At 39.9% G+C, this 11,803-nt stretch overlaps 1 protein-coding gene across 4 annotated transcripts in view; it reads right to left on the reverse strand.

Moving 5' to 3' along the window:
• The window catches only part of LOC133116958 (serine/threonine-protein kinase TAO2-like), a 41,467-nt gene extending 29,880 nt beyond the window's left edge, over positions 1-11,587 (reverse strand). For all 4 annotated transcript variants that reach the window (XM_061227014.1, XM_061227021.1, XM_061227005.1 and 1 more), the window contains exon 1: positions 11,193-11,587. The gene's annotated coding sequence lies outside the window, so the exon portion shown is untranslated. The remainder of the gene's footprint in view (positions 1-11,192) is intronic.
• Positions 11,588-11,803: the final 216 nt, after the last annotated feature.

Raw genomic sequence — 11,803 nt, forward strand, 5'->3', positions numbered from 1 at the left:
TCCAGATTTGAACCCAGGACCTTCTTGCTGTGAGACGGCAGTGCTATTAACAGCGCCAACATGACAGCTGCAGAGGAATCGAATGAGTTCATAACAAATACAAGTTCACTGGCACTGTGAAGTCCAAATCGAGAAAATTGTGATTGACACAATGCAGGTTCACAGTTGTTAGACCTACCATTCACAGGCAGGGCAGATAAACAAAAAAAGTAAATAGTAGTTTGTCCTGCTCCTACACAGTTTTTAATTTCTAAAATTACAACTTTGTGTAGATCACATAATTATTTGTTGTCCCAAATTGACAGAATTTCAGTTTCCAGGTTTGGGCACATTTGCAACCAAAACAGTCACAATGTTTACAGTAAAATAAAGTAAATACTATGGCTAGCAGGGTTGATGGGTGCAAAGGGGTGTCCAGTGCTGTCCTCACCAACAGGTTGAAATCGAAAAAATAGTTTTTTTTTTTCTTTCTTGGGTGCTTACTTCTATTTTACATTGTCACAATATAATCATATTTTGTGCAGTTTTAGCTGGATGGCTTTTTCAGGAGCTTTAAATTCAGCAAAAAAACAAAAACAATGAATCAGACATATGCTGGCACGGTGCTGCATGTTGCTGTGTGTCTAACAGGGAACACCTGTGCACAAACACATCTGAACACCAAACCATGCAAAACGCCAGGCTGTGTTCAGTGACGTGGGTCTCTTCATTGCAGCACAACCGATAAAGGAGAGAGCAGCAGGGACGGGGGTGTACACCCCCGCTGCAACGCACAAATGGACCAGTCCAGAGGTGGAAGTCTGATCTGGGCGGAAACACAATACGGATAGAGATGGCCTCTAGGGCTTATTAATGGGGCGCTGACGGCAGTGCAGTATAGACAATACCCTACTTCATTCCTCATTCCCCACACTGTGCCGTATACCCTGCACATAACGATGGACCCATATTAAAGCATGACAATGCAAGAATGAGCACAAGACAAAGAAAGGTGTGAAATGTGGCTACCCCATTCACTCCAGCACCTGCACAATGCTCCTGACCTGTTCAGATCCACCTAATTTAAATATGCGGAGCTTGCTGTATGTGGTGATTGTTAGCAAGCAGAATGATTTCTTACAGAAAATGAAAACTCTGAATGCAAAGCTGGTTACAATATTTAAAAGCATAAAAAGAAGGAACAAGATTATCAAAAAACTTTCATTGTTTAATATGTGTTGCATCGTGTTCAGGACTAAGATGTTGATTACACTTATGTGCAGCCCAAAATATAGTGGACCTTATAGTGGCTAGGCATTTGTCAGCAAGCCAGGTGACAATGAAATGCCTAAGTTTAGCCTGCGTGGGTCCTTGTATAGGCGGCACGGATGGAGCAGTGGGTAGCACTGCCGCCTCACAGCAAGGAGGTCCTGGTTTGAATCCCCGTCAGCCGGGGCCTCTCTGTGCGGAGTTTGCATGTTCTCCCCGTGTCTGCGTGGGTTTCCTCCGGGTACTCCGGTTTTCTCCCACAGTCCAAAGACATGCCGGTTAGGCTGATTGGAGAGTCTAAATTGCCCGTAGGTATGAGTGTGAATGAATGGTGTGTGTGCCCTGCGATGGACTGGCGACCTGTCCAGGGTGTATTCCTGCCTTGCGCCCAATGTATGCTGGGATAGGCTCCAGCCCCTCTGCGACCCTGATGAGGATAAGCGGATTCAGATAATGGATGGATGGATGGATGGATGGGTCCTTGTATAGCCAGGTGAAGGGAAAACAGTCAAACGAGAGAAATAAACCAAATTAAGAAACAAGATTGATGAGAAAGTAACATTATAAATAGAGCTGCCAGAATAGGTAGGTTAACATTAGATATTACACACGATTAGGCTGTTAGTGTTAAAGGTATAATAGGTAATTTCGGACTCCTAATGGTCAAGAGAGGAACACGCTCAAACAACAACACTGTTTATCCCTCCCCCGTCTCTGTGAAAGGCCATTGGGTGTGGGAATTAGAACCAATTTTCAACCAATGAGCTTGAAATATTGTACAGCTATACAATGTTTTGGTACAGAGTGCCGGCCTGTCAACTGCATATTCTGGAACCAGAATTTAAGGACTATAAACACAGGCAGAGGGTGAGTCAGTGAGCCTTTTTCAATGATAGGAAGGGATTTACAATGGACTTGTAACAATGTTTTAACACAAAAATCTTACCTATTGTACCTTTAATGTAGTTCGTTCAATCACCCACGGTGGTGTAGGGGCTGACATTGACTTAAAGTGCAACTCAAGGAACCAAGAACAACTCATCCACTGTGCAAGACTCTACGCATGATGGGACCCTTTCGCATTGAATCGTGGGGCAACACATTCTGTTTGTAGCATCAGCTACTAGGAAGTCGGAAACAGTGAGAAAGACAACACATCCTACGGAGGTGTCTAAAGACAGGCCGTTGTCTTATCAAATGCAAGGCTTGATTCATGTTCAAACTGAATATTTTGCTAATATACGGAACGCTGGTATACCATCCAGAGAATCGCAAATTATCCACACATGCAGCTGCTCCATTTTTCAATACGTTTTTCCCCCCAAAAGAAGACAATTAATTTCCTGCACCAAAATTCTCACCAAGAGAACAGCTTGCTTGCTTGCATCCCTAGTAGCTACATAGTGGACTTGCTTCTGTGATCTCTGGATAGTACGGAGCATATTAGTGGAATCACCACTGGCCATACAGCTAGATGAAATTCAGAGTAATAGTGGCAAAAAAAATGTTTTATCCCAGTGTCAAATACCACCCATTGCATGGACAGCCAATTTTCCACTAACTGAAAATACATGCAGCTTTTTACTTTTTCTGCGAACTTTTATATTCTGTTAATCTTTATTTTAATGGTTTGTTTACCCCTTCAATGTGTTAAACACAGTTAAACATTACAACTGGCTACCACAGCCCACACTGAAACCTTGAATAGAAAATGATTTTGGAGCATTTAGCCGCAGAGTATGAATCACTGAATGGTGTCGTCAAGGACAGCAGCACTGTGGCGTGCTAAATGAAAAGGTCCAAGGAACATTACATGGAACACATCCACTAAAATAGCAGGACAACCTATCCACCAGTAGAAGAAACATTACCTGCATTTGACGAGCAGGAACATACAGTGCCCTCCATAATGTTTGGGACAAAGACCCATCATTTACTTACATTCACATTTTGGTTTCACCTCATATAAATCACAGCAGTGTTTATACATAGTCAGCCCATTTCAGGACACCATAATGTTTGGGACACAGCAATGTTATGTAAATGAAAGTAGTCATATTATCATTTTGTTGCATATCCTTTGCATGCAATGACTGCATGAAGTCTGCAATTCATGGACATCACCAGTGCCTGGGAGTCTTCTCTGGTGATGCCCGGCCAGGCCTGTATTGCAGCCATCTTTAGCTCATGCTAGTTTTGGGTTAGTCCCCTTAAGTCAGGGGTGTTCAATCTTATCCAGAAAGGGCCGGTGTGTGTGCAGGTTGTTGTTTTAGCACAGGACTAAGACAGCTGATTCTACTCATCACGGTCTTGATTAAAGACCACGATTAGTTCATTAGTATAATCAGGTGTGTTACTGCTGGACAAAACAAAAACCTGCACCCACGCCGGCCCTTTTATGATAAGATTGGACACCACTGCCTGAAGTTCTCTCTTCAACATATGAAAGGCATGCTTAATTGGGTACAGATGGGGTGATTGACTAGGCCACTCAAGAATGTAATTTTTTTTTTAGCTTTGAAAAACACCTCTGTTGCTTTAGTAGTATGGTTTGGGATCATTGTTCTGCTGTAGAATGAACCACTGGCTAATGAGGCGTTCACTTGAAGTAGCAGAGCAGATAGGATGCGTCTATACACTTCAGAATTTGTTTCGCTGCTACCATCAGCGGTTATTATCATCAATGAAAATAAGTAAGGCAGTAGCTTTGGCAACCATACATGCCCAAGCCATAACACCCACACCACCGTGTTTCACAGATGAGGTGGTATGCTTTGGATCTAGGGAAGTTCCTTCTCTCCTCCATACTTTGCTCCATCACTCTGATCTTCATATCTGTCCACAAGACCTTTTTCCAGAACTGTGGTTGCTCTTTTATGTAGTTCTTGGGGAACTGTAGCCCCTGTATTTCTCCTGAAGAGTGTTTCTGCCGTTTGGGGATTTTACTTTATCATGGAGAGCAGGCGCTCACCACTCCATTATTGGCAACAAATTCCCATGAACCATAATAAATTAAATGCACAAATGAGTAGCCTACAACCAAAAATAAAAGAAAGCAACTGCCAGGATTAGTAGTCTAATTTAAAACTGTATGTTCCATAATGAATCAGAACAAGTTGGTGGGAACAGCTGCTGCAATATCAGGATGAACGTTACACTTTTTTGTTGAAATAGCTAGCTACATTGTTTGAAGTCATTTTGGAAACAGATGCTACTGCTAGGTACGAGGATAATTGCGATGAGGTGATGGAAACGACCAAAGAGAATGAAAGCAAAGGCGGTGAGTGATTCCACCGACTGCTTTGTTGCTTCATATTGCTAAAAAAGGCCTCCGCCAACCAAAGGGGCGGATAAACGCTCATTCCGACCTGGCTGGCATCAAATTCCAGAAGCTAAACAGCGGCTTGAATATTCAGCCAAATGCAAGGGAATGTTTTGCTTTGCATGCAGGTTGTTTACATCTAGTGGCCTATAACTGCATTTAATAACACTACTAAGGATGTGCTAATTGGACAATTGGGTTGCCAAATATAAATAAATAAATGCAGCAGGGGATCGCCATAATACAGCAACATCTGAACTTCGTTGTAGTGCTGTCCTCTGAGATTGTCGAATATCACATTTTTTTGCCATTGTGTTTTCAAGTGGCATATGTTAAACAACTGCTATGCACTGGTGCTTAACTCAGCAATGTTCCCTACAAACTTTATATAAAGTTCTTAGAAAAACTTGGTAGGACTATGCATACATCCAAATGTAAAACTGTGGCAAATCAGAGACAATTATAGAGGGCACTGTATTAAGCAGAGGGGACAAAACAAAAGGAAAGACTCACATGGCTTAATAATGCTAAGTAAGAAATGGCTTATCATTAACCCGTTCAGCGTCACAAATGATTTAAGTCGACAGAAGGTCGACTAATGTCAACAAAAATGCAAAAATCCTTGAGTGCCGAGGGCAATAAATATCAACCAAACCATGTAAGACCGTGCTTAAACAGTAAAAACCTCTTTAATGTTACCTCAGGGAATTTAGGTTCGCTAGCTAGACTTTGCGAGAGCAGACTTAGTCTAGCTAGTGTTTTAAAACGGCATAGTTTTAAAACCAGTGACGGTCAAAGGAGCAAGAACTAACGAGCAGTGCGCAGAACTCAGGGCAGAATATTGTTTGACTCCAACTCGGAAAACTGATTCGGCTACATATCACTAGTGTAAGAGTCCATTTACAGGACTAATTAAAGTTTAATTTTATGAAGATATTTGAATTACTGTATGTTTATTAAAGCCAATTTGCTTCAGGTTATATATACAGAGAAATCAGTCAGATTTTGTTTCCATAAAGTCCAGAAGAAATTTATGTGCATACATGAAGTCAAAGAGAAATTCAAAGGTGAAAAGCAGATCTCAGAGCATCCAATTAGTCACCTAAGACATTTTAATTCACAGCATGCAATGCACACTCTTCTAAACAAATCCATATCAATATCAGTCTCTGTATACATATTAAATATCCATATATACTGCAACACCCTCATTCAACCACATTATATGGAACCATGGTGTTTTTGAGTCACTGGAAATATCGAATATATTCTGCTGTGAGAAACTTAAACAAAGCTGCAACAGTAGGACAAGAGCATTGGCGTCTTTTACACAGGGGACACATCCCCCCAATATCTGAAAAAGCCCATGTTCGGCCATTCCCTAGTTGCTTTTACTTCCCGATTTCAACAACTAAATGTGAACATGACACAAGAAGATTATTAATCCAGTATCAAAGTAGACCAACCAGAAGGTCATAGCCTATTGCATACTGTCAATCGAGCATATGAGCGTCATGGTTAATCACTTTTTAAAAACCAGCCTCCGAACATGACAAATAGTGCAAAGATTTTTCCAAACACTTATTTATCTGTGATACTTTCTTGAAAGCAGTAGCCTATTCTCTTATTTTCTGATATGCAAAGACTGCAGGAAAACGTGTGTATTTGGTTGTCCAATGTCAAGTTTTACTTTAAATAATATCATGATGATGCAGAATGTTGTAGCTAAGTGGGTAGCATTTTTGCCTCACAACAAGAAGGCCCTGGGTTCGACGCCCGGCCAGGCCTTTCTGTGTGGAGTTTGCATGTTCACCCCGTGTCTACGTGGGTTTCCTCTGGACACTCTGGTTTCCTCCCACAGTCCAAAGACATGCAGGTTAGGGACTACAAATGATAGCTCATTAGCTAACTCTGGCATTTACAGTGATGTGAAAACCGTTCAAAAAAGGATGCCGTTTTAAGTGAGAAGACAGATTTCAACAGGGGTTTTTTTTGGGGGGGGATCTTCCACTGTAGGTATAAACAATTGTGCTTTACATACTAATAGTAAGCTCTGAACAAGAAATCTGTTATGGATAACGTAAAAAAATCCAGGCACTGTTTCAAAAACTCAAGGCACTAGATGCATTTGAACCTCCAAAACCTATAGGCTAAATAGAGTTGGTTTGTTTAAGAAATCCGTTTGATTAGGAAAATTAGGTACTTACTACGGTATTTTTATCAAGACCTCTTGCTAAGACGAATATTACATTGTTTTTGTGCAGAGCAAAGCTGGTCTACGGAAAGGATGAGAGCGATTGGGACATGGGACCTACAGCTTAGCCACATAAAAATGTTGGAACTGCTTTCACGGTCTAAAAAAGGCTTGAAAGATGGCAATACCACTTGAACTTGTCAAACACTTGAAGTGTCATATTTTATTATTTTTTTATTATTATTTTTTTTTCTATTTCAAACATAATAAAAATACAAGTGACCTTTCTGATTCTAATCAGATCTACGATGAGCAAGTACCGTGAAAGTAACGTTACAAACACTAGGAAGGTTGGATGTCACCTTCGCAACTTTATCTTTGCTGTAGTTTGTTACTTCTCAACCTGTGCTGTAATGTAATCTTGAACAATGGTTTCTAGCTCAATCAATTCCATGAGATCAAGAAAGTCTTTTAATTTGTTCCGGTTATAATGCAGGATTTAAATTTAAAAATGGTTAAGACGTTGGCTGTTACGGTCAAGTGTCCATTTCAGTTAACCAGTTAGACGATTAACCATGCCCATCCCTACTATGGACTATAACAGATAACTTAGGCTACAGGCCTCTACCCACCTTCCGTGGATCGCTAAAAGGCAGCTAGCCACAGGCTATACCCGGCACCGAAATTACAGTGGATAATAAATACGGTCTCCCACTAAACATAGGTCATAATGCTAGGTATAACCTAACACCAGAGATGAAGATGCAGAAGTAACACCCATTTCTTCAAGCCCCTGCCTACACAATTTGATTGCATTTTAATTTTCAAAGTCAAGAGACCTGTCAAAGGAGGGCATTATGAATTCAATGTTTGGCAGGGTTTTGGCGTGAAAATTATAATGTTAAGGGAAACAATGGAATTGAATTAGATTTCTTGAGCCCTGAAAACATGAACATGAAAAAATGATAAAGGCTCAAATTAATTATCATTAGAATTTTTTTACGGATAATGCAGTTACAATAAGAGTTAAATGTGGGTTTTCACTTTCATTGAAAATATGACAGGGTTTTACCCTGATTATAAAAACTGATTATGAAATGACTTTGCATTTACATTTTAATAATGTCAAAGTGAGTACATTAACTTAAATATAAAAATTCAAAGCAGGCTTTCGCATTTTCATTTTAATTGTGACATGGTTTTAATGCACATGGAAACCCATTTGCATTTTCAATTGAAATTTGGTGTGGATAGGCTTCCATAGTTGATATGTTAATATACATTTATAATCAAGAATGGCAGCCGGTCAAAGAGCCTCTTAAAGGAGTGCAGTACAGTACATACTAGGTGCAAGCTAGGACTACTTTTTATTTTATTTATTTTTTGAACAGTTTAAAAATAAAAAAAGGAAAAAGGCCCGGTGCAAAAGTTTGGGAACCCTGTCAGTTAGTACTTTGTAACTCCTCCTCGAGCAACTATAGCAGCTTGTAAATGCTCCCTATAGGCAGCCAATAGTCTTTCATTCTCACTTCTGGAATTTTCCCCCATTCTTTCTGGCAAAACTTCTCTAGCTCAGAAATATTATTCGGCCTCCTTGCCTGTATGACATCGTTGAGATCTCTCCACAGATTTTCAATAATATACAAGTCTGCAGACTGTAGTGGCCATTCCAAAACCTTAATCTGTCTTTCCTGGACATACTTGGTTGATTTTGAGGTATGATTTGGATCATTGTCTTGCTGGAATACCCAACCTCTCTTCAACTTGAGTATCTGGACTGATCTTTGAATTCTAGAATTTATTGATATTTCATGGAATCCATTCTTCCTTCCACTCACACAATATTTCCTGTGCCCCCAGCTGCCACACAACCTGAAAGCATAATGGATCCACCTCCACCGTGTTCTTCTCTAAAAAGGCTTCACCCTTTATTCTCCAAACATACCTTTATTGGTGGTGGTCTGTGTCTGCTAATATGTTTTGCAGCTCTTTTGCTGTGATGTGTGGGTTCTTCTGAGCATTTCTCGCCAGGTGCCGGATCATTCTACCTGCAATCTTTTTTTGGTATTCCAAAACTTGCCTTGACTTCAACAGTTCCATTCATCTTCCATTTTCTAATAATGTGTCTGGCAATGGAAATAGGTAGTTTAAAACGTAGCCTTCTCCTTCTTGGTGGAAATAAACCATCTTCATTCAAAGACTAATCCAAAAGGGTTCCCAAACTTTGGCACAGGGCCTTTTTCCTTTTTTTAAATATAATTTATAAACAGTAAAAAATTTAAATAAAAAAAGAAATCTTGCAAAAAGGTCTCATGTTTAACTCCATTTTACCATTTAGAATTTTTATCACTTACAGATTAATTGTAACAGACATTTAAACCAGGGGTGCCCAAATCTTTGCACCCCACTGTAATAATGTCCTGTCGTTGTTATGTCTTTTGGGGGTCCCTGTACAAGTCACGTGATATCATCCAGCACATAACTGTAGAATCAAGTGATCGGGCTGCAAAATATTGATAAGTGAGGCAACTGAAGTAAATGGTACTCAAGCAAATGTCCTTCTTGAAGGATTTACCATAGGGTCACACAAGTGACAACTCAACCACTGCATTGGCAAACTCCTACACTGATTTTGCTTGCAAAAGTATCATTGAAGTTTCACATTTGATATCGTATGTGATACAGCTCACAGGCAGGATGATGAAATATTTACAAACCCTGCCTTCAATAATACAATGGCAGCATCTTATACAGAAATTATTCAATTAAAGAGGTCAACAAAACGATGTGCAATTGTGCAATATTTGGGTCCTATTGGTATTGGGCGATGAGATCTGAAACAGAACTTAGGCCTGATGCTAGGACTATGGCTGATATTGTCATAGCATCATGCATGCATGCATCACAGAGACAATTCACTGAATGCCCACTCATAATGTAATGTTAAAATTACATAAAGAAATTACATGACAATGTCATGTTCAAAAACTAGCCTAATACTCATTGTACACATTATCAATTATTTTGTTTGAATATATTATTTTAACCAGCTAGACTGCATGAAAGCTGTATAAGGATTATCTGTACTGCCTGATTAAGAATAAAGTAAGCAAAATGTACCCTTAAACCATTAATACAAAGTTTCAGTTTCCCTTTTGAATCTGCTTTATGAATACAAATTGAGCCCTTATGCGAAATACACATCATTCACTGAAGCAAAATCCCTAACATGAGGCACATATGTTTGACTGGCAACTAACCTATGGCAGGCATGGATTTATGATCGCATACAATCACGTCTGCATTGGCTTTGTGCAAACAGTATCTGCGAACCATCAGATAAGGCCTGAACTATGGTCATACTTTAGGTTTCCACCTACCTAATGCACTCCTCCATGATTGATACCTGAGTTTTTATACCAGATAGACACATCCGATATGTAATTGTCAATACTGGCAATAAATAGTACGAACATAAAACAATGTATGGATTTAAACAACAAACTAGAAATTGCAGTGGTCTGACATACAACACACCATTGTTAGGCTACGTACTCGTCTATAGACTGACAGGTGTCGCTCTGCCATTTGGCAAGATAGCTTTGACATGTTGACATGTGTGCACACGTTCAATCAGGGTTCGCCAACCAAGAGTTAGTTAGCTCGCTAGTTAGGCGAACTAGACTAGCTAACGTTACACAACAATTTAACTATCTATCTAGGTAGCGATAGTTAGCCATCGTTGGCAAGTCAATGATGCTTGCTGAGCTATAATGACAGCAACAGTGATTTGGTAAATGTTTTCGCTTAACGTTAGCTAACGTTATATCATTTGAAGCTGGTCGGGTGGCTAGCCAGATAGCTTAGCTAGCTAAGCTAACGTTCCAGCGAAATTACAATTTAGAATAACATAGCTCGTTCGTTGTATAGCAATAAGTTAAGGTTAGCTAGTTAACTGTTAGTGCTACGATTAACTTACCCTGGCTATGCTGTAGCTAGCTGGATAATTTAACTTACATGGGTATATAGTTAGCTTTCTTTATTATTCAAAACCGAGCTAGCTCTGGCTAATTATAAACAATATATTTTACTTAAGTTAACGTTAGACTAAACCCAAGAATAATTTTGAAAGCCAAGTTAGATGGATAACTAAACAATGGCAAACTAGCTCAGTTAGTCAAGACAAGGGATATTGGTCACATTAGCTATATTAATTGTTCATCAGTGCGATAGCTACATGCGATGCCATTTCTGATATCAATCTGGATTAACGTTAGACTAGCTAGAGCTACCTAGCTAGCTAGCTATATTAGGCTAACGTTAGTACCGTTAGTTAGAAGCCCTGCCTATCTAGCTCTATGTTAACGTTAGATGGTTAACAAGGTCCGTTAGCTAACTTAGCTAATGTTAAACGGTTAAGTGACTTACCGTGGTTTAATGCGATGCCCTGACAAGACAGCTAAGTTACGAATAATTCGTTCTCTCCACTCCGCTGTCTTTTTCGACACGGATTCCGCTCAGTCTATACGATCCATTTTCTTCACGGTTAGCTATCCCCCCACTGGCTTCTCCCTCGCCCGTCTTCAGTGAATTCTTTCAATCTCCCAAGCTGGCCGTCCAGGTCTGTGTTAGACCAAAACGTCAGTAAGCTAAGGAGCTACTAACGTTAGCAAACAACCTTAAAGTGGGACGCGGTGTTCCTCCTCACCCGCTCCCTCTTCATTAAAATGTTGTTACATCAGTCTTTTTGTAAGACCTATCTCTTATCTTATTAACAAGCTATTTCTACCCCCTGTCTCATCCGTTTTTTTGTTCAAAAATTCAAGATGGCTGCGAGGGGCGGGAGCCGGCAGGAAACCGGAACAAAAGGTCAGAGCACATGAGGTCTGTTTCCGCTAAGGTCAAACGACTTCTCTAAATTAGCGCCATATTGAGAGGGTCGTGTGTCCTCGTCTTTTCCTGTTAAGATAGGCACCTTTAATATAGGAAAACACATATACAGCATGTAGACTCTAATTAGGCTTCTTTAAAGGAGTAAC

Source organism: Conger conger, chromosome 2 (genome assembly GCF_963514075.1).
Source record: "Conger conger chromosome 2, fConCon1.1, whole genome shotgun sequence".
NCBI lineage: Eukaryota > Metazoa > Chordata > Actinopteri > Anguilliformes > Congridae > Conger > Conger conger.